General features: G+C 40.0%; 1 long non-coding RNA gene across 1 annotated transcript in view; it reads right to left on the bottom strand.

Annotated features, from left to right (window-relative positions):
* Window positions 1–1,063: 1,063 nt before the first annotated feature.
* LOC131196230 (uncharacterized) overlaps window positions 1,064–24,108 on the bottom strand; it is a 38,844-nt gene continuing 15,799 nt past the window's right edge. Inside the window, exon 3 of the long non-coding RNA XR_009154673.1 lies at window positions 1,064–1,129. This is a non-coding gene — a long non-coding RNA (uncharacterized LOC131196230). The remainder of the gene's footprint in view (window positions 1,130–24,108) is intronic.

Below are 24,108 nucleotides of genomic sequence, written 5' to 3'. Positions count from 1 at the left end.
TAGTTTATATCAGAGTTGCTCTTAATCTCTTGTATTAGCTGCTCTGTCAACACCATTTACATTTTTTGCTGAATTATCTGGCACTAGAAACATTAGGTAAATAGTACACACAGTGCTGCCAAAGAGGATTTCTCTCCCTCCCAGGGAAGCATAAGTCTTTTACCACTCGTTACACAAGCTGCTTAGGTGAAATATAATAACTGAAACTCGATGGCTACAAATTGTGCCATTGTTATATATAACAAAAACTGCCTCTGCTCTTTATTTTCTGCTACTTCTACCTGTATCTGTACAGGTATTTTGCACTATGCGGCAATTCATTTAGCATTTTGGTTCCAGTTTTGAAGTTGTGGATTCTGTAAGATAGCCTGGAAAAAATAATGGGCAAATCCAAGCATCTTCTATTTTAATTATTTCCTCAACGCTTTTCTTAGTTCTCATTTCGAGACGAAAGCATGTGTTAGCAATACATTTTTTAAAATTTTCCTTGATGTCCTCTCCCCTTCCAATACCCTTTAGAAAATTTTCAGGTTTTGATATTACTTTCTAAAATGTGATGAATATAATTAATACTGGTAGTCCTCAACTTACAACTATTGGTATTTGTTTAGTGACCAAAGTTACAGTAGCACTGGAAAAAGTGACTTATGACTAGTGTTCACATTTATGACAGTTGTAGCATCCCCATTGGTCACATAATCAAAATCTGGGCACTTGGCATGCATTTATGAATCTGTCCCAGGATCATGGGATCACTGTAACCTTTCCAGACAGCTTCCAACAAACAAAGTCAATGGGGGAAACCAGATTTGCTTAATAACTACATGTCTCACTTAACAACTGCAATGATTCACTCAACTGTGGCAAAAAAGTTAGTAAAATAGGGCATGTCTCATTCAATAATCATCTTGCTTAGCAATGGAAATGTTGGCCTCAGTTATGGTTAAAAATTGTGGACTACCTATAGGGACATTCCTCTACTTACAAACAGGTTATGATCTATTAGGCTGTTCAGAAATCCAACCAAGTATAAAATACACGCATGATCCCATCCTTACCTTGCATAAGTGGTGTTTAGGTTTTACTCCAGACATGCTATAATTCACCATCACTACGGAAGGATGAGTGTCTAAAAAAGAAGAATACCACAACTAAAAACCAGGAGATCAGCAAACACCAGAAGGGGGCATGTCTAAAATGACATATAATCAAGCACTCCCAAAGTGCAGTTGTGCTGCCAAGAATAGGTGTGTGGTGCCACAGTATAAACTAACTCTTTTCTACCTTCTCCCACCTTCTCCTTCCTTCTGGGATTCTCTAGTTTGGAACTGTGGATGGACCGGGTTATTTACGGGACTGCCTGCTGCCACCGATAGCCACCGATAGCCTCCCACCGACCTGTGTGCTCCCACAGAGAGGGTCTCCTCAGAGTGCCGTCAGCCAAACAATGCCGGCTGGCGACCCCCAGGAGGAGAGCCTTCTCTGTGGGGGCACCCACCCTTTGGAATGAGCTTCCTTCGGGGTTACGATTACTCCCCGACCTCCGGACCTTCCGTCGCGAGCTCAAGACTTTTTTATTTCACCGTGCAGGGCGGTATAGAAATTTAATAAATGAAATGAAATGAAATGAAAGGTTTGTTCGTAGTGGTGAAAGTTCAGAACTCATAATTTTGTAAGCAGAGGACTGTCTATACAGTACTCTACTATTATATACTCTACAGTACTCTACTATTACCATTAAGAATAATAAAGACTCATTTAGTGTGTTAACTCAAACATCAACTATTTATATTCAACCTTCATCCTATGTTTTTGTTGTCTGCTGTTAGGAAGAATAAAAACAGAAGTGCAGAAGGAATTCTAACAAAGAACACATGAGTTGAATAGAATTTTATTTAAGGAGAACAAACCATATATAAAAACTAGGAACTCTGCAAACCTGAACTAATCTGAAGTAATCATACATCCAATTATTTTTCAGTTATTGGCAATAGTAGCACATGTCATACTTTTGAGAAACTAATGGGGCTTTAAGATCAGAATCGGTTTACCTGTTTGAATTTAATGTGAGCCAGAACTAAGAACAAATTCTGGTGCATGATCCTGGCTTACTAAGAGAAGAACAAACCAGAAATTATGGTTCTGATGTACTGTATCAGAATGACAAAGTTTTCCTAATTCAAGCTCAGGATTAAAAAACGATCTTGACAGACTTGAACAATGGGCCCTGTCCAACAACATGAAATTTAATATGGAGAAAAGCAAAGTTTTACACCTAGGCAGGAAAAAAAAAAGGTACAGATTAGGAGAAACCTGGCCAGTAGTGGGTTTGAATTTCGACCGCTACCGGTTTGCTCATGGGCGTGCATGCGCTCACACGCGACACTTCTGTGCATGTGCAGAGACATCCGGGTGGGTGGGCGGAGCCTCTGGTAGCAACCCACTGAACCTGGCTCAAAAACAGTAACTGTGAGAGGGACTTAGAGTCCTAGTGGACAATCACTTAAACACGAGTCTGCAGTGTGCAGCAGCAGCCAAAAAAGCTAATACAATCCTTGGTTGTAGAAACAGAGGCATAGAATCAAAATCACATGAAGTATTAGTATCACCTTACAAATCCTTAGTAAGGCCACACCTGGACTATTGCATCCAGTTTTGGTCACCACATTACAAAAAAAGATGTTGAAAATTGCAAAGAAGAGCAATTTAAGATGATTAAAGGCTTGGAGACAAAAACATATGAAGAACGGTTGGAAGAATTGGGCTAGACTAGAAACTTCCTAACAATGAGAACAATTAACCAGTGGAACAGCTTGCCTTCAGAAGTTGTAGGTGTTTCATCACTGGAGATTTTTAAGAAAAGACTGGACAGCCACCTGTCTGAAATGGTATAAGATTTCCTGCTTGAGCAGAGGGTTGGACTAGAAGACCTCCAAAGTCCCTTCCAGCTCTATTCTAATTGATTGTTTAGCTATTTCCAGTAACAACAGGTGCAGAACAGGACAGATAGATCAGTTTATAGAAATCCTCCTAATAATTTCTGATAGCATCATTTCCAAATCAAAATAATACCTCTGAATATTCAATACTGGGTTCAAACTTTTGTTAGTTGTGAATTAACAAAAGCAACCAATTGACTATTGTATGAAGCAAAATCCTGACTACATTTGACTTAATCTAGTATGATTGTTCTCAAGATCAACCTCACAAACTGTTATTATAGCACAGTTGAAATACATTCACTCAACACCTCCAAGCACCCAACATTCATTCATTCATTCATTCATTCATTCATTCATCATTTCTATAGCTGTTCCCTGATACACACTTCTGAAGAATCCACATATATTTACATGAAATACAGGTCTAGAGGAATTCTCAGTACCTTTCCTGCATTTTTTTTATACAAAGCACAATTATACAATACACATTTGTAGTTATATACAATATGGCATTTTTTCAATGATTCAGTCACAGTCATATTTTTTTCCTGCCTATTTATCCATTCGTTCATCCATTCTACTTTTTAAAAACAAAATATAATATAATTTAGCAAATGAGTTCAGTTGACATAAAATTGACAGAATCAATTTTAAAATGATTCTTCTAAGTCCTAAAGTGGTTTATAAAATGAACTGCAGTTATCTGCTTTCACATAGCATATTATGCCACAAACAAACCACATTGTGTGAATACATTTCCGGATTTCATTTAGATGTCCCTCACTCTGCAACATTTCTATTTGCTCTCCATTTGATTATTCTAATAGTTACTTTGACAAGAAAAAAAGTGCACTGATCTTAAGGAAAATATGAAATGATATGCCTTGTAACTTTAAGACAAAATCTGCAGAAAACAGGGTGATATAATTCTGATCTTTAGTTCAAAACCCATCTGGAATACTATTGCACCAAAAGTTAAAATCTAGCAGCCTTCTGCTGTCCAAATATGAAATATCAATTAAATCCTACTATATTTTTTTATCAAAACATCTTCAGAATAGAAAACTGTTTATTCAAACGCAGAGAAATGAACTTATATGTGCACTACTGTGTTAAGAAGAAGCCCACAAAGCTCATGATACTCTATGTTCACTAGTTTTTCAGCGACAGGAAAACAATATTTACTTCAAATCACATACAACAATTGCATATGCCTTCTCTGTAGTGCTACTTGTCCTTCAGAATAGCAAATCTAGCCCCACAAAGTTTTGAACAACCCAGCTACTGTTGACCAACCGTAAGACTATGAAAACTTACTTTTTCCTTATGTTTTTGGCTTTGCACTAGGAGGTTGGATAAGTCCCTGTGGTAAGTGATTTAAGATGACTATGGCTTTGATTTGTCAGTATATATTGTGTTTTCAGTTATATGTATATTTATTAGATTTTTATCCCACTTTTAATATCTTACAAGGTGGCACACATAGATAATACTCCTTCCTCTTCCTCTTTTTCACTCCACAACAACCCTATGAGGTAGGTTTGGCTGAAAAAGAGTACCTGGCCCAAAGTCTCCCAGCCATCTTTCATGCCTAAAATGGGACTAGAACTCACAGTTCCCTGGTTTCTAAGCCGGTACCTTCACCAGTACACAAAATTGACCCTTATCTTTAATGTTTATTTTATTTAATTAAATTTTTACTCTGTCAGCTGCCCAGAGTTACAATTCATGAGCTAGATGGTCAAACAAAACAAAACAAAACAATACTGTTCAGAAGAGTTGGACATTTTAGTTCAGGAACGATGGAAAGCACCCCTAGATCTTCTATACTAAAAATTCTGTTCCCATGCATAGAATTGTCATCTCTCATCATTACCACTTCTTTTCATCACTCAGATCTCTTTTCTTTTTCCATTCAGAGAACAATGGGCTCCCATGTGTGCAGAGGACTGCACTGACCATGTGCCACTCTGTTGCTCTCTTTTGTCACATTCTCTTCAATGGCACGTTCAGTGCTTCCGAACAAACGCCTCCAATTAGGACCAGGTTCAAAACAATGAAGTATGTGTTTTCCTCTGTTCAAACTGGCCTTACCAGCCTGGCAAGACCATGTTATTCTGCTTTCGTAAGCCCTTTTATGTAACCTCCATTCTGAGCAGGGCTTGTGCCAAGTTGGAATTTAAGATTAGCAAAGAACAGGAGAAATGGAGGGGAGTTTAAAAACAAACAGTTTTTATAGTTGGGTTTAATCTCTGTCTCAAAAATCTGCTCATGCATGCAATTCAAACAATTAAGTCACTGTGTACTGAGGTTTTTCCAAGGAGGGGTCTTGTGTTTTGTTTTCAGAATAGCCCGTTCTTTTTCAGATTACCATTTAGCACATGCGCAGATAAACAGTGGCCCAAGAATCACAAGCATGTGACATAATTCCAGAGCTGAATAGGAAACAATCATGATGGGTGAAGCCAAATGGGTGGCCTATCTTAAATAATCAACATCCTATTAGTGTAGATTGGGAAAAAGACCCAGAAGATCATTCATTCCCATATGTGTTCTACCTATATTAGATAAAATGAGGGATTTTCTCTGTCTTTCTCCTCTCTTTTATGCACCAACCTCCAGGCACTGCTTCTGAATATCCCAGCCATTCTCCTTGTTCTTACTGAGCATTGTATAAAGTAGGAACCTGCCTTCAGAGGACCCTGTCATGTCACTAATGAGGATTTCGTGTCCAATTCGCCTCTTTCCTCTGTAGGGGGAATGGGAGATGGTCCACTTGTCACAGGCAGCAAAATATGTTCAAGTTGATCCCTGTCTAGAGGATTTGGATGCCAGTCAGGCCTTGCCCAAGGGAACTGTGTATTATCAGATCTAGTTCTCAGCATCATCATTTAAGAATGAGATAAATAAATCAGGATATGGCCAGATATGGGAGTTATTATTATTATTATTTATTATTTATTTATATTTCTAGACCGCCCTTCTCCCGAAGGACTCAGGGTGGTTTACAGCCATATAAAAAAACAATATTACAAACATTAAAATAATTTAAAATGAAATATTTAAATTTAGGCTACTCCTTAAAACCCATTTAAAATTCCCAATTAAAACTATCAGGCCAGTCTTGCGCGATGAAACAGCCATGTTTTCAGCTCGTGTCGGAAAGTCCGGAGATCAGGGAGTTGGCGAATACCGGGTGGTTGTATATAACAAAGAGCCACGTCCTATTCAGAAAAGCCTTATGAATATGAAAGTCATTTTCAAATATGGCTAGGAAGGAATGTTGTAAACATGATATGACAAATGTATATTTCTTTTTCCAAAAAGGCTTTTTTGATCTGTTGCTTTCCAAAGTGTTAGACTGCAAAGCCATCATCCATGGACTTACAGGAAACTTGAAGGCTCCATGGTTGATCGTAGAACAGAAGATATGTCTATAACCTGAGGTAAAGAGGGATGAAAAGCTATAGTAGACCTACTTGTATGCTTTCAAATGTACCTATATCAGAGCTTTTGCCCTCTATCTGCCCTGTTAGTGTAGTCAACTCTTTTAGAGAGTTGGAAAAAAATGATGAATATGAACACCCAATATTTGTTTTTTACTCCAAAGAGCAATTGTTAAGATATATTATCCTAACAATGTCACATCTTCCTTTAACTTTTACCTCTAATGCTCTCCCATAAAATGGGGTAACAAAGTAAAAAAAACAAACCATTTTTTCTGCATTTAGGTTATTCTTCTGACTTTGGACCATTTACTTTCTTTCAACTCAACCTACCTCACAGAATTGTTCTTTTGAGAAAATAATTCTGGGCATCCATGAAGAGAGGTTGGAGGTTGGAGGTGAATACAGTATGTGATCAAAATCCTTCCCCTTGTTTATATGCCTTGCATGTGTAATGCATGTAAAAAGAAGGCAGAGCTTTGATCCTGTGGTCACAATCACTATCCTGATTTTTTTTGCCTCCCCTCCAGACAGCCATGGTCACTTATCTTATACCCACAAAATAACCCCAATGAAGAAATATGTGAGATAGTTATTGCTAATGCATAGCATGGGGCCTTAGACTTCTGCCTCAACATCTGTTTTTAACAGAGATGATGCTCATGGCTAGAGGCCATAATTTCCAAGAAGAGGTAGATCTATCTCTTCTGAGAAGGATTACTCTCTCCTAGGAGCAAGTATACAATTAGAACACTTCTGGACCTGGCTTTCTCTCTGGTTTGCCTAAGTGTCCTCTAAGCAAAGTGAATCTTTTGGAACAAAGTTTAACTGTTGATTAGCTTTCGTCCATTTTCCTTGCTTTACTAATTTTGGTTTTGTGACTTTATCATGAATATCTTGATTTTGCATTTCTTTTGTAAACCTCCAAGGCACTTGGCTGCTCAGCAATGCAGTAAGTTACCGCAACAACACTTTGGAAACTGCCACGATGTATGTATCAGATCTGGAATACATCTTATCCTGGAGTGTACACTTCATGTAGAATAATGTGCAATAAATAACTGCATTATTATTAAGAGGAAACATTGCTGTTCAGATTTCTAGCTTGGCAGGCCGTTCCTCTTCCAGGATATTGTGAGCTGAAAGGGATATAAACAAGGCAGCATAACTGGCCACCTGCTGGTTCAGCTGTTTTGTTTTTCCAGCTACATCATTTGTGGGTCCTAAAGGGCACTGACCATTCTTGGTTCCTACTGGGCCAATTGTTTTAAAACATTTGTTTTATTCCTACATGTTTTGGTGGTTCACTGGACGCACTGATATTGCTCATCTTATTTTCAGTGACCCTATTTGTCCAACCACCTGACTTACCAAAGTATCAAAACAAGGTCAGGAACAGCCTTGGCTTTGTTCCATACAGAAAAAAGCCATGGCTTATGATTACATACCAGAGGACCCAGCTTGGAGCTGAACTCAATAGTTAATAGTTGTGGATACTTTAATGAACCTGTACACTCACAAAGACTCTGCTGCAGGTCAGTTATACCTCATAAGATTTTCTTTGAGAAACAGAAAGTACCTTTGCAGGCTCATATCCACCGTCCATCAAGTTCACTGTTTGTTGCCATAATAGCTAAATCCTTTGGTAGAGTCATAATCTAGTTGAGATGTAGTACAAAACTCTTGCATTGTTGATCCCTTTAGCTGATATTAAAAAGGAAACTGTTTCTGATCCCAAAGACAGCATACCCACCATGATTAGTGATCCCTGAGAGTAATCCACCTCTGAATTTGTCTAACCCTGTTTTAAAGCTGTCCAATATGGTACGTCCATCATTGTTTCTTCTTTCATTTGACTCTGCTGTTTGTGAAAAAAGCTTTCTTCTACTGGTCTTCTGAATTCAAGAAACATACAGTTGTACACATGAAGGTTTCTATGCAAGACATGTTGAGTGTCTGCAATAGTTTATAGCATTAAAGTGACATCAGAGGGGAGCACAGCAGGAGCATCCACAATTAACACTCCAGATAATACCAGTAAGTGCCTAACTGAATATCTGTGGGTGCCACTCCATGCTTTACACTGATGAGAGTATTATTTTAATGAGTAAGACTGCATTTTGACTATGGCCATCATTGTTTCAAAGGAAGAGGAGCATCCTGGAGTCCATTGTTGTTAATTTTAATATTTTCTTCTTTGTCTGAATCTTTACAAAAGTTCCTGGGAAGACATCTATCTTTATTTCTTGAGTATGGTGGAACTTCTTTCTTTTCACAAGGTACTTAGATGAAGGTGGACTATAATGATCTCAAAAGCAAGCAGCGAAGAAAAAAGAAAAGTGGTTGGCAAGCAAATGGAAGCTGTTTTGTAATTTTTTTGTGTTTTTTATACATTATACATTTGCTGATCTGCAGCTGTTACAATAAGGCAGTCATCAGGCAATACCAACCAGATGGGTTAATGTGCTGTTCTCTTGTTTCAGAGCTTTGGTATATTTCTGTTGCTCCCATTATTAATCCCTATTCTGCCAAAGGAATAAGATTATTGAGTGGTGTTATTTAAGTTAAGTGGTTGATGGATTCTCCCAGCTTCATGTTCTTTCCCATTTAGTGTTACATGCTGGGGGAATATAATCACCAATCTTTGTATTGTGTGGTAGGACAGAATTGGGGAAGTTTAGATGGCGTTGGAACAGCAGGCTGAGCCACTTGTCAAATTGCATAATAGGTCCCCCTGCACCTTGACCTGTGAGTTGGACTATTTCCAAACACCTCTTCTGAATGAGTGCTAAACTCATATTTTAAAAAAGCCTGGTTAACAGGTAAACAGGCACATTAAAGAGGCATACAGTATTGGGAGGAACCAATGAATAAAGAACAAATGAGAGAAAGAGTAACTAACGCACCTTACTAAGCAAGCATCATAAAGTAATAAAAAACAGTAAAAGTAACAGCCACATGAAACTCCTTGTAAGTAACAGAATACCTCCAATGCATCCCAAGATCCTCTTTCCCAGTTTAAATTAATCTGAATCGCACAGAGCTAATGATCTCTCAAAAGAATGAAATTCAACAGTGAAAAAAGTAAGGTTCTACATTTAGGCAAAAAAATATATGCACAGGCACCGTATATGTGGTACCTTGCTCAATAGTAGTACCTGTGAGAGGAATCTTGGAGTACTAGTGGATAACCATTTAGATATGAGCCAGCAGTGTGCAGCAGCTGCCAAAAAGGCCAACACAGTTCTGGGCTGCATAAACAGAGGGATAGAATCAAGATCACATGAAGTGATAGTGCCGCTTTATAATGCCTTGGTAAGGCCACACTTGGAATACTGCATTCAGTTTTGGTCGCCGCGATGTAAAGAAGATGCTGAGACTCTAGAAAGAGTGCAGAGAAGAGCAACAAAGATGATTAGGGGACTGGAGGCTAAAACATATGAAGAACGGTTGCAGGAACTGAGTATGTCTAGTTTAATAAAAAGAAGGACTAGGGGAGACATGATAGCAGTGTTCCAATATCTCAGGGGTTGCCACAAAGAAGAGGGAGTCGGGCTGTTCTCCAAAGCACCTGAGGGTAGAACAAGAAGCAATGGGTGGAAACTAATCAAGGAGAGAAGCAACTTACAACTAAGGAGAAATTTCCTGACAGTTAGAACAATTAATAAGTGGAACGACTTGCCTGCAGAAGTTGTGGATGCTCCAACACTGGAAATTTTTAAGAAAATGTTGGATAACCATCTGTCTGAGATGGTGTAGGGTTTCCTGCCTGGGCAGGGGGTTGGACTAGAAGGCCTCCAAGGTCCCTTCCAACTCTGTTGTTATATTATATTATATAATGTTAGATCTATTCTTTAAATGAAGTCTTAAGCTATTTGAAAATAGCACTAATCCATGTTTATAAGGAAGCTCTAAAGTAAGGGTTTCAAATGAGCCAGTTAAGTGTTATTCCTGAATATACTTCTTTGAAACTAGTGTAGGTGTCTTAGATATGCTAGCCAGAGCCCAAGCTTCCATGGAAGCAACCCTTGTTGATAAAGCACACCATATCATAGCCAAGTGGTAATAATGATGTTGGGTGAAGTGGAAACACCCTACAGTATTGTAACATTGGCAAAGCTAAGATGGGATTAAGTTGCCTCAGCTATGAGTTGGGGGATGAGACAAAGGCAATATCATTAGGTCATGGCAGGAAAGAAGTGGTTATGGGAACATGTTAGTGCAATGGACATGAACTGAGCCCAAAGACGCGCAGCTTGCTAGCTTAAAGGTTTCCCCGCCACCACCACCCCGGACTTTCTCATAGTTCATAAGAGGTGAACTTCTTTCACTCTGTATGCTTAGTAAGTTTTTTTGTTTTCATTCAAATCATTGCTTAGTCTTCTGGGCTTTTGGACTTGTGCTGTCTTGACCCCATCCTCAAAGAACGCATTTTGGTGCGAAAGAAGTTCCCTGAGGATGGGCTCCAGAATGAATCCAAAAGCTCAGAAGACTAAAATTCTGGTTCTGGTGACTATCCCAGATTGAATCCGCCAACGTTATCCTGGAACATGTATATTTGCCTTCATTCGTGCCATTCTGGAAGTGCCCTCCCTGAGTTAAATTCAAACAAGGTTCTTACCTTTCATCTCCTTGCTTAGATTTTCAGGAGAGATGAACTAATAATTCTACAATTAAACAACAAACAAATCCAACTATGGATCATGAACATTATCGCCTACTCTTCGTAATATCTTTCATTATCAAATCTACAGTTAATATAAAACCTGATATGCCTTTCTGGTGTATTTATGCACTTCATTAAATAGCCCAAACAGACTTCAGGGGCCTTACACCAACACTGGGAGTAAAAATTGGAAGACGCCGAAGCTAAATTAAAAGATAATTTTGTTCTCCTAGCACAGTTTATTTATTGATAAAACGTGTGTCCCTATGTTCAACCTTTCATTCTTAGTGTAGCAATAAAGCAAGAATAGGTTAGATTTAATTTTTCTTTTTTAAAAAGTTACAGCCAGTATCTGAAGTAGCATTAGCAAAACAAAAAATGTAGAGACAGATTCACATTGGGAAATATGCATGTCTCAGTAATTTTTTTATACATGGAGGGTAAGATAATGATGACTCAGCAGTTTGGCCAAAGCCCAGAAGAATGTTTTACTTTAAATTTAAAAATATACGGTGATAGCTGAAAGCAAATAGATCTTAGGTATTATCCACAGCTGAAGTGCTAACCCAGAAAAGCCCTTCTCTTTATCATTCCTCTTCTCTATAAATGCCTCAGAAGAAGATCATAAATCATATGAAGTTCATGTAGAACAGATGGGCAATTAATTTTCCCAAGAGACCACATGAGACACAGACTTGTGGAGAGCAGCCATTGACTCTGCCACTCTTGCCCAATCCCCACCCTGACCACCTCATCCCTGATGCTGATACCTTGCCCCCAATGCTGCTGACATTGGTCCAACACTGACACCTTCACTGCCACCACCATGGCGGCCAGAGAGAAACAACCCATGGGCTGGATGTGACCAACGGGCCATAAAATGCCCAGATCTGATATAGAAGATGGCCTTTAAGATACATCTGTCCCAGATAAATGTATTTGTGAATAAGAATTAGAGCTGCTCATGGATTAGAAAGGCATAAGGCATCATTTGGAATGAGAAAATGTTTTGTAGGTTCGGTCAAATTTTCTCCAGCCAGAATGGAGATGGGATAGGACCATCTTAATCTGCTATGCCGTCAGGTGCTGGCTGGAATGATGGAAGTTTACTTGAAATCTGGCATCAGTGTGTAGAATGCTGGTAAAATAGGTCCTTCTAGATGGTAGAAAGCTTGCTTGGCAAAAGATGACAAAGGACAGAGGAACTGCCTTTCTTAACAAAAGATTACAAGCCAAGATATGCTCATATCTTGCTTCATGTATTCAGCATCTGGGCAAAAAGAAGAATGGCTGAGGTCTTCTTCCTATTATGTCTTTTGGATTTAAATATGTTGACATATAGTTAGCAGAGTTTCCTTTAAAGGCATCTTATGGTAATACATGCAGCGGCCAGTTCCTCCTTCCTGCTATAAGTAGAAAACATGCAGCATGTGTGCGACATCACTATGACTCTGAGAAACCTGATCACCTGTTGTGGTCTGCCAGCAGCCCGCGGACCTGGCAACAGAGTCAGACAGTGAGGAGGCTGGGGAGGACAATGGGCCAGTCCTGGAGTCAGGGGAAGGTCCGGACGAGGGCTCTGTATTGGAGGCAGAGATGGGGCCAGGGCCATCTGGGAGCGATGTGCGGACTCCAAAGCCTCCAGAGGCAGAGCAGAGCGGCAGAGGAATAGGAGCCTGTTCCTAGTGCGCGCATGCGAAGAGTTGCCAAAAGGCAAGAGCAGCTGAAGAAAAAAGGACAACTTGGGAGTAAGGGCAGAAGACGATTGGCCATTCCCATAAGGCTTAAAAGGGCAGCAACGAGCACTTGGGTTCTTTGTAGAAAAGCAATGTTGATTTCCGTGCTTCTTCTCAATGTCTCTTGAACTTTGTGGGGGTTTTGCCAAGAAAAGCCTTTGGCAGGTTTCCAAAGACATCAAAGGTTGGTGATAAGGCCAATGGACTGGTTATTAAGGATTTTGTTTTGGATTAAGCTGAAAATGAATTAATTCTCAGCTGCTTTAATAAAATAAGTTTGTTGAGGACTGAATTGTGTTTAGTAATCACTACTTGGGCCTTGGTCACATCATCACCTATCAGTAATCCTGAGACATATAGTCCATCTAATAAAAATGTGAATCTCAATATAAAGGACAAATAGTGTAGGTGAAGAATAGAAATATCTAAAAGCACTATAATTCCTTTGAAAACTGCTTATTAGGTATTTGTAATCTGAAAAAATCCCTTCAAGAGAATTTGTTTAATAAAATGGGGATAAGGGAGGGGAAGGAAGATTTGTTGATGCTCCCTGCCAGGTTCCCACAAGGAAACTCAATGGGGAAGCTGGCAGGAAGTCAGAAGTCACTCCTGCTGCCACTGTTCCCTCCCTCTCCCCCAGTCATTCTGTTTCTCTGTTTTAGGTAAGGAATTATGACCCACTTGTTTATTTTACATAAACTTCCATATTTCAAGTGGTTTGCATTTTAAATCTAACACACAGTGCATTTTATATGTTTATTCATACAAAATAAACATATTCATACATAGGTGGTTGTTGCTTAATTTCAGCAACCAATCAATATTTTTAGATTAAAGCTTACAGTGCTCTGTGCAAGAGAGTTTTAGTAAAGGGAGTAAATATGGAAAGAACACTATGTGAGGCCAACAAAAGGAGTGATCCTTGTACAACTGCATTTACATCCCTCCATGCTACATACTTATTTAATGCATTATATGTCACTTGTTTTCTTATAGGTCATTTTCTTCCCAGAGTGATAACTCTACGAGATACAATAGGTTAAAACCTTCATCTAGTTATCCATGGCTGAACAGAAACTTTGCAATGCTTCTCTTAGCATTTTCCCACGGGTGGAGGGTCTACTTTTTAGATTAACAAATGCTATCTCACATGATCAAATGCAGCAATTGGGTTCAACTGCCTTAACTGATTATAAACAACTACATAACATCAAATAATTCACTGGAATGTCTGTAAAAAGTATCATGTACCAGTAATGAAAAAAATTAGTGGGAACATATAGTCAAAAAAGTAGTTGAAAATGAGCAGATTAAAATATTGTGAGATTTCTGAAGATAGACTGACAAAGTCTTGGTTCACAAAGGAATTGTAGAATAGATGACAAAAAATTAGAGAAGATCACAAAATATCAAGATCTGAAAATTGAAACTGAACGATTATGGCATAAACCGGTCATTTATGCCATAATCCCAGTGGTTATTGGCACACTGGATGCCATATCAAAAATCTTGTTGGCATTTAGTAAATATGCATATCGATAAATTTTCCACCTGTCAATTATAAAAGGCCACACTGCTTGGATCTACACATATACTACATTGTCACTGTATATTAGAACAACTTAGGTTCTTGGGCAGAACTTGATGCATATGAAAGACAACACAAGCTAAAGATCTGGCAGCTGTATTTCTCATTTTTGTGTATATAATATTAAGAAATAATAATAGATGGAATGGGGGCTTGGAAGCCATAAAGGATGAAAAAGGGAGTTGTTATGGAAGGACACCTATGTATTTGGAGCAAAGAAAAAAAGAAACCAAATGCATGGGTATAGAATAGTAATATCTGTGACAATCTAATGGACAATCACTTAACTATAAGCCAGCACTGTGTTGCAGCTGCCAAAAAAGCCAAAGCAGTCCTAGGCTGTATTAATAAAGAGATAGAATGAAGAACATATGAAGGGCTAATACTACTTTATAATGACTTGGTAAAATCACACCTGGAATATTGCATCCAGTTTTGGTCGCCGTGATATAAAAAAGAAAGAGTGCAGAGAACAGCAACAAAGATGATTAGGGGACTGGAGGACAAAATATACAAATAATGATTGCAGGAATTGGGTATGTCAAGTTTAATGAAAAGAAGGACTAAGGTGACATGATCGTAGTGTTCCAATATCTAAGGGCTCTGCCATAAAGAAGGGGATCAGCATATTCTCCAAAGCACCTGAAGACAGAACAAGAAGCAATGGATGGAAACTAATCAAGGAGAGAACCTACCTAAAACTAAGGATAAACTTCCTGACAGTTATAACAATTAATCAGTGAAACAACTTGCCTCCAGAAGTTATAGATTCTCCAATACTTGTGGTTTTTAAGAAGAGATTGGACAACCATTTGTCTGAAATAGTATACTGTGGGGCAGGGGTGTCCAAACTTGGCAACTTTAAGACTTGTGGACTTCAACTCCCAGAATTCTCCCCTGCTGTAGGGTGTCCTGTTTGAGCATGGAGTTGGACTAGAAGACCTCAAAGTCCCTTCCAACTCTGTTATTCTTTTATTCCATTAAATAAGATCCAGGAATGCCACTGGGCTCTACATCTTTTATCATTATTTCAAAAAAGAAAGGGGAAGATGGCAAAACAAGTTGCTGGTCATCATATTTAGTTATCAGAATCATCTGGAGTGTAAAGTAGAACCTTAGGCATTTTTAGAATAGAAAACTGGAGGTAGTTTTCTCCAATGCTTTATTTTACAGAAACCCACCTTCTGCAAAATGCAGATTAAGGCAGAAGAAACCCTTTTACTGTTAAGTGGAAAAGCAGCAAACAGCCTTACCTGTTGCCTTCTAGTCAATGCTTGTACAAGAGAGCAGTTGCAACATCCTATCAGATTTCCCAGTCTCTCCATTGAAAGACAGATTGTCTTTCCTTATTGATGTTGTGACCCAGGCCCAAGTAGGTTGTAGGAAACTCAGTCAATGTAAAAACAAACAAATTTTATTTGAACAGCTGAGAATTACTTCATTCTCAGCGTAGTCCAAACTAAATTAAAGCAAATTCCTCCCAACACAACTCCTCAGCCTTATCACCAACCTTGGTCCAATTAGGCAAACTGCCAAAGGCCTTTCTTGGCAAAAGTTCAGAAGACATTGATTCAAAACAAATGCAACGAGATGAAGCTATCAACGTTGTTTTCCAGCAAAGAGGCCAAACGCCGTTGCTGGTCTGTTTTAAGCCTTATGGGAGGGGCCAATCATCTCTTGGCCCTACTCCTGAGTCATCCTCTTTGCTTTAGCTGCTCTTGCCTTCTGGCAGCTCTTCTCATGCGTGCATTAGGAACAGGGTCCTGCTGTTCCTCTGCCTCACTACTGTCAGCTTCTGGAGGCTCTGGAGTCGGCGCATCACTCCCCGATGGCCCTGGCCCCACATCTGCCTCCGACGCAGAGCCCTCATCTGGGCCTTCCCCAGCTTCCAGGACTGGCCCATGTTCTTCCTCAGCCTCATCGCTGTCTGACTCGGTTGCCAGCTCCGTAGGCTGCTGGTGGACCACAACAATGGACAACTCTAATATTCATAATATACATTTGAAAGAAATGGATTTTTACATGGATATGACCTAAATTGGTAAGAGACTTGCACTACAGGGGTGGTGTTTAAAAATTAAAAGGGGGAAAAAATGCATGAATCAGATTTAGTTTAGTCTTTAAGAAACACATAGGCTTCCTATGATGTTCAAAGGTCTGGATAAGAATCAACATTGCACAGGTAATTGTGTCTTGACCCTGGTAAAGAGGCGCTTAGCTTTTGAAGTATCTAGCTGCGAAAGTGCAGCATGTCTTTAAAGTGGATTGCAGCAGGGGTTAAATGCTCCTGGTTTGCACCGGCTCCCCCGATTAGGTAGCGATGGCAGCTGCTGGTTCGGAGGACCGGTAGCAAAAATCCCTGGCCCCGCACCCCCTGCCTCTGCTGAGCCGCACCATCAGCAGAGGGGTTTTTTTTTTACTTTTAAAAGTTTTTCTTCAGCCAAAAACATATCTTTAAAAGTAAAAAAAAAAAAACCTCTGATGATCGCGGGGCTGAGCAGGGATCATCAGAACACTTTAAAAGTTTTTTTTAAAAAAAACTCTTCAGCCGAAGGGGGAAAAAAGGAAAGGGGGGCGGGCTTTAAAAGGCTCCTCTGGCCATCCCAGCTGAGTTCCTCATCACCAGAACCTTAAAAAACATATTTTCTACATGTTAAAACAATTATTTTAAGAGGTTCTGGGCTGCTATGAGGGAACTTCAGCTGAGATCGTCAGAGGAGCTGACTTTAAAACTTTTTTTCCTTTGGCGATTCCAGAGGAGTTTCCTGATCCTAGCAGGCTTTTAAACTCCATTTTGGGTGAAGTGCAGCTGCTTTTACATTGTGTGTGAGTCAGTTGTGTTGTGTTGTGTTGTGTGTGTGTAAAGTGTGAAAGTTGGTTTTTTTCACCTCTTATTGTTTTGTATACTTCGTTAATTATTTTTATTATTTATTGTTATTGGCCACGCCCACCCAGTGATCTGACCACCAAGCCATGCCCACCAATTAAGCCACGCCCACAGAACCAGTAGGGAAAATTTTTAGATATCACCCCTGGATTGCAGCTTCTTGACTGCCATACCTTGATGTATGTCTATTACAAAATAAACACAAATGGGAATATCGAAGAGAGATCACACTTTTAAAAAAATCCTTTGACTAGTTCCAGCTCATCTTCTTTTTGCCAGGTATAACGTTTTTGTTTTGCACAGCTTCCAAATCAGCTCGAGGGGAAAAGAGACAGAACATGAATGAGTATCAAAACTTGCCTTTCAACTAAAGAATCAAGTTCAGGTCCCCAAGGAAGTGTTAGAAAACATGCTTTGTCTGCTTGTTCCTAAGCACTTCCCTTCCAGATGTGAAACCAGAAGGAACATGACATCACTAATCTGCTGAGTAAGAGGATGGCACTTTTCAATAAATGGCCAGCTGCAAATGCCCAGAAGGAAGCCAGGAAAAAACTATCAGCCAGAAAAGTGTCAAATCTGGGAATATACAGTAGAATTTTCCCCTGGAAAACTCTCTGAAGCTACCTGCCCTTGATCCCCAAAGATCTGTTGTGATGTCTATGGGATTAGCATCTCTTAAGAGATGGAGTGAACCCATCTGAATTCAGTTTGCGAAATGGCATGTGTCTCTCCATGTAGTCCAAGTTCACGGCCACTGGCCGGTCAACAAACAGAACATGGATGTTTTGAAAATGTTTCAGTGTGGTGTGGAAACAATGAGAAAGCCTTTTTCCAAATTTTTAGTGATGGAAGAGAAAACAGAAAGAGGTAAGGGAAAAGGACACTTGAAAGGGTTCCAATTTCTCCAGAAAGACGAAAAGACCTATCTTTTCTCACCAATATCTCATTTATGATAATATACTTGTCTCTAAACATAATACGCCACATAGGCAAATAGTGTACCTCAATCCAGAGCTAATGAGTTTTCTGCCTTATGGAATTATCCATATTTATGAGATGTGCAAGAGAGCACATTCATTCTGAGCCACTATGTACTCACTCCCTTTTTTTAGGGAAGCCGGTAGCAACGAGGGTAGCCAATTACCATGCTGCCAGACTTCAAGGGCTGACTATTAAGGTCACGTGATGTTTAGTGACCTCTTTTCCTCCCTGTTTTGCAAGCTAGTTTTGGAAATGGTCAAGGGCTGCAGCTGAATGAGCTGTTACTATGGAAACTGCTGAAGTCAAATGGATGAACCCAGCTCAGTTTTAGTAAGGAGGAGGGCTCCAATGAAATACTGTGAAAAAGACAGAATATAGGAGGATGGATGGTCTTTCTCATCCATTCCTTTTTAAAACCAGGCAATAGTCCTGTGTATTGGTGATCCTTTAATCATTTGGTGGCTTCTTTCCCCCCCCCGCCCCCGCCCCCGGAATATCCAAGGTTCTTTCAAAGCAAAAGCAACAATGCACTTTGTTAGCATTTGTATAACAGTTTTGAGCCTTTTAAAAGTGCTTTGCATGTAATTTATCACAACAATCTCATGTATTTGCAGTGTTTCAGATACATAAAGACAAATCTACAATGTTTCAGTGGAGAAGATTATGTTAAGTTACATCACTGGATTTATGTCCTGACTTTCTTCTAGAGGTTCAAGGGATCTGTTTTTATTTTTATCTCCACAAAGTAGCAATCCTATGAGATTTTTATTGTCTTTATTGTATGGTTACATTCACAGAATCTTGCAAATCTGAAGGTACATCACTCTTCCCTTACCTGTACAGTTCAGGTTTCTGGGAAAGGTCCTTTCTGAGATGTTTGCTACACCCCCAATCATTCTGTGGACTCAGCTGTCTTTTCTCTAGTTTGCAGTTCTTCCACCTGTCTCCTAAGGTCATTTCCAAACACAATTACACCATACATTCTGACCCAATACTAAATGCCCCAATATTCCAATCTGAGGAGGGAATGAATGAATGAATGAAGGCAGGCAGGCAGGCAGGCAGGCAGGCAGGCAGGCAGGCAGGAAGGAAGGAAGGAAGGAAGGAAGGAAAAATGCCCTCATGAATGAAGGCAAATATATGTGTCCCAGGATAATGGTGTAGGATTCAATCTGGGTCAGTCACTAGGACCAGAGATTTAACCTTCCAAGCTTTTGGATTTGTGTTTCAGCCCATCCTCAAGGAACGTTTCTCTCACAAGAATGAGAGAGATTTTTCCTGAAGATGCGCTTCAGCACAAGTCTAAAAGCTGCGGAAACTAAACCTGTGGTCCCGAAGATTGACCCAGATTGGATCTTGCAAAATTATCCTCCTCTGAAGCTCATAAAATTCTCATATCTCATTGAATCTTTGGAGGCAGACAAATATTTTAGACTATCTCTGCTTCCAAGCTGAAAGGGAAAGGTTAAGGGGCCCAGGTAATATCAGAAAGCTGGATAAGAACTTTACTGCCAAGGTGAGCATGATATATTTAATTATGATTAACTGCACTAGAACTGCAGTTTACTTCAGCCATCCAAATTTCTGAGATACACGCAGCTATAAACTAACCATATGCATTGAATTTGTACAGTGTGCTAAAGTAAAATGTGGTTGGTTAATTTGTGGCTCACTTTATCTTGCAAGTATTGGTTCTATCTCTTTTTTAAAAAGCAGCAGAAGAAGCTGTAGTATACCCTTGACTTTAACTAAATCTGCTGCCACCTGTTGATTATATGGTAGATTACTAAAACCCACTTGGATATATTTTCAAAAATGCATCCCAAGGGAAAAATTTATACGCATTACGTTTTTGGAATTGGCTCAACTGGAATAAAGCATTTTTTTATATATATACTGCCCACCCTGTGTACCTGTTTATAAGGAAGTAGACCAGAGAAAGATTGCTGGTCTCCAGAGTTCAGGTATAAGGCTGACCACCTGGGCAGAAGCTGGAATGTATGCTCATAGGAATGCTCCCATTTATATGCTGAATAGAATAAGGTTATTCATCATGATGGCATGCATACCATCATATTAATTCAAAAGGGAGGAATGAAGGGAACATACATACTAAAATACTAGAATTAGGAGAAAACTTGCTAAATGCTATTTGATGTCTTGGTCTCTTGTTTGTATAACTGCACATGGTAAATATCTGTTTCCCATAACACTGACATATATATATTGTGCCCTTTTGTGGTTAGAACATAAATATGCCCTCATGGATGGTTATGGAGGTCACACTGACTAAATTCCTGAATTGTTACTGATACCTCATCCCACCAATGACAGTCTCTGGAAATTGTCAGAGTCCATCATTTGATCTCTCCCCACCCCACTCTGGCTGAGAACGTGTATGTCATCCTCCAGGAAATCAAGTGGTAATTAAGAAGACAAATGGAAAAGATAACACCACAGAAAGAAGTCAGATTACATTCATTGACCCTTACTATTGTGTGACCCGATGTAAATCCAGAAGTTAGTTTACATTCACTGACTTATACTATGGGAACATGCAAACCAGATTCCAGAATACGCAGATGCCAGAGTTGAGGATTTATGACTTTTTGGGTATAAGAGGACATCGCTTTCTGTCATAAGTTCGTAGTTCTTCCTTGCATGTATGTATGCACCATTATGTGTTTGGAACAGCTAACCATTTAAGCTTGATCAAGATTAAATGCTATTTTACTCAAGCCTCTGTTTAAGTCTCTTGATTGGCAGGTATGAGCTTAGACATATTAATAAATGGACTTTACAGTAGATTACTAAAACCCACTTGGATATATTTTCAAAAATGCATCCCAAGGGAAAAATTTATACGCATTACGTTTTTGGAATTGGCTCAAGGTATTTTATGCCTGACCAGAAGACAATATTATTCAAAATGGCATTGCAGATTCTTAAAAAGATAACTGGAACCGAAATAGATCTAATTTAGTACAGACAATCTATAATCATGTCCCATTTTTTTCAGTAAAAATATTTTTATTGTCCCAAAATCGCCAGGCTTCAATTAAGTAATATCCTAGTTACCCAGGACTAATGTGTGTGTATACATGCTTCCAAGTCTTTGTTGACTGCTACTGGTAGAAATTGCCCAGATGAGTCCCTGCAGTTTTCAGAGGTTCAGAGGCACAAATGGTGATGAACAAACAACCATGCTCAAATTATCTTACTTTGGACATGTTATTGGAAGATCCAGCTCTCTGGCAAAGGCTCTAATGCTGGGAAAGGTAGAAAGAAAGAGAAGAAGAAACTGACCATCAGCAAGATGGGTGGAATCAGTTATGGTGTTGATGAATGCACCATTGGAAGACTTGACAGACCAGGTTAGGGACAGATCGTAATGGAGAAAATCTATGCGACAGCTAAGAGTTGAAAATGATTTGATGCCACAAAATCATTTGGCAGAAATGCCTTGCCATTGTCTTCTTCCTAGGCTGAGAAAAAGTGACAGACCCAAAGTCACCCACTTTTGTGTGTTAGCTAGGACTAGAATTCACAGGCACCTGGTTTCTGCCATGGTGCCAAACTAGCTGTCTAAAGGGGAGCTGTAAACCCTTCTAAACAAACCCTCCTCTCTAAAGCAAGCTCTTATTTTATCCCATACAGGAGGGAGGGCTGTCAGAGTTTCCCCCTCCCCGTCCTCTCTGTTCTTCCGATATCCCTCACACAATTGATCAGTGAAAGTCACACTTCTGAGGAAGTGACCATCCAAATAGCCCATTTGAAACTTCCCAGCATGTGGACATTTTTCTCCCCACTGGTAACTTGTTATGAAGAGGGCTGCTGAACGTTGGCTGCATTCTTGGAGATAATGGGTGTTGACAGGAGGCTGGCTGTCAAGTATTCTTTCTTTATGTGAAGCCTCCCTGAAAATTCTTAAATAGGAATGAGAAAAGGCAGGCAAGGGGCAATCAGGACAACACACTGACTGAAAGGAAGAGGGAAGAGAACTGAAGAGAGACATTTGCCAGAGGGAAGTGAGGGAGGGAGTGTATGCAAGTCTGCAGGAATGCACTGAGATACATAAGTACATTATACTGATCACCGATAAACGTATTTATAGAAGAAGCAGATAAGTGAAAATATTAGATCCTGGCCTTAAGGAGCTTACTCACAAAATGACCACAGAGATGATAAGGCCATTTTGTGTTCTGTTGCTACGGGTGGTGCAGCTCAGAGTAAGAGGTCCAAATGACAAGAAAGAAGGTTTGAAAGGTTCTTCAAGAGGATCTTTCTAACAGCACAAACTGTTCAGCAGTCTTGGAAAATGTTGGATTCATCTTAATCTGATCTGACAGAGGATGAATGATCTGGTCACTTACCATAGATGTTGCAGCAGAAGAGCTCCTACATTGGCAGGATTTAAATTATTTTAGAGATGCCCTCTAATTTTCTAATTCCAGAACTGACTGATACAGCCTGTTTTGGAGCTTACATGTATAAAATACGTTCTTAATGATTGGTTACAGCTCCACTCCTTTTTTTTTTAAGTCATCTATCACTACATCCAAATGTCTGCCTAAATTTTCAGAAATCTAACAGTATCTCAAACATTTCTTATTCCTGTGCTGTTTAGGGAGTGACACATCAGCTTTGTCTCCCAAGGTAAATTATGGCACAAAGACCTTGCAGTAACTTGTGGCTAGCAACAAATTAAATATTGGTTCAATCTGTACTGGTGTTGCAAGAAAAATGAAAGAAAGCAAGCAGATATTGTGCTTTGAAGCAAGCTGAGAGATCTGGTGTGCAATAGTAGCAAGTTAATGATTTGTTCATTGTTTAAGGGTGTGTGAACATACTGTACAAAAAAATAAAAGACCTAGAGCTATTGTTGCAATTCGTTCGATCCAGAGAGTTGCTAGGCAGGCTGTCCCCAAAACTGCTAGCTATTATAGAGATGATTTTTTTTGCTTGCTGAAAAGAAGGACAGAGTTATCTCCCTCCCTTCCAAACCATACTGGACCACTAGTTATTGTATTTTTTGGAGTATAAGACGCACCTTTTTGCCCCCTAAAAGGGGGTGAAAATTTAGATGCGTCTTATACACTGAATGTAGCCCCACCCACCCACTGGCCTCCACCCTTTGGCCTCTGCCTCCTAGCAATTTACCTCCTTGCAGCAAGCAGCAAGAAGAAACAGCCCATTTCAGCTTCAGCACAGCCTAATTAGCACAAGTTGATTGTCTATTGGATTGGCCTCCTGACTCTCAGCTGTTTTGCCTGGGCCTCTGCTGCATGCTGCAAGGAGCTAAATTGCTGGGAGCAGATTTTGCTGAAAATGAAAATGAAAGTAAAGTAGGCTATTTGCGGCCTCTATGACGGGTCTTGGGACCCACAGAGGTAGCACGCGAAGAGGAGGAGCCTTTGGGGTTTTTTAGACAGGGCATTTTTAAGGGGTGGGAGGGTAAGGACGGGTGTTGGGGGAAACCCGTTGGGGGTCCAGTTCCTGGCGCTGGTAAGTCTATAGGTTCGGAGGTCACGGGGGTTTTGTGTTCCGTCGGTTGAGGGTGGTTCTATTTGCACGGTAAGTGGAGGGGCAGATATGACGGAAGTGGGGGCTCATATCGTTCTTTGGGGCGCTCGATGTTTGCAGGCGACGCGCCCGAGCCCCCAGACTTCTCCCGCTTCCGGATGGTCAAGACTCTCAGAGCCTGGGCCTCGGCTGATGCTGTGCAACGCACGGTCCGTGGCCAATAAGGCCCCCTAATTCATGATCTTATCCAGGGGTGCCGCGGACCTTATGGGCGCACGGAGACCTGGTTGGGTGCAGAAGGGGCGTGCCCTTGTCGAGATGTGCCCACCGGGTTTCCGT

This window comes from Ahaetulla prasina, chromosome 3, assembly GCF_028640845.1.
Source record: "Ahaetulla prasina isolate Xishuangbanna chromosome 3, ASM2864084v1, whole genome shotgun sequence".
Lineage (NCBI taxonomy): Eukaryota > Metazoa > Chordata > Lepidosauria > Squamata > Colubridae > Ahaetulla > Ahaetulla prasina.
Note: the sequence above shows the minus strand (reverse complement) of the source record. Positions and strands in the feature narration are given on the sequence as shown.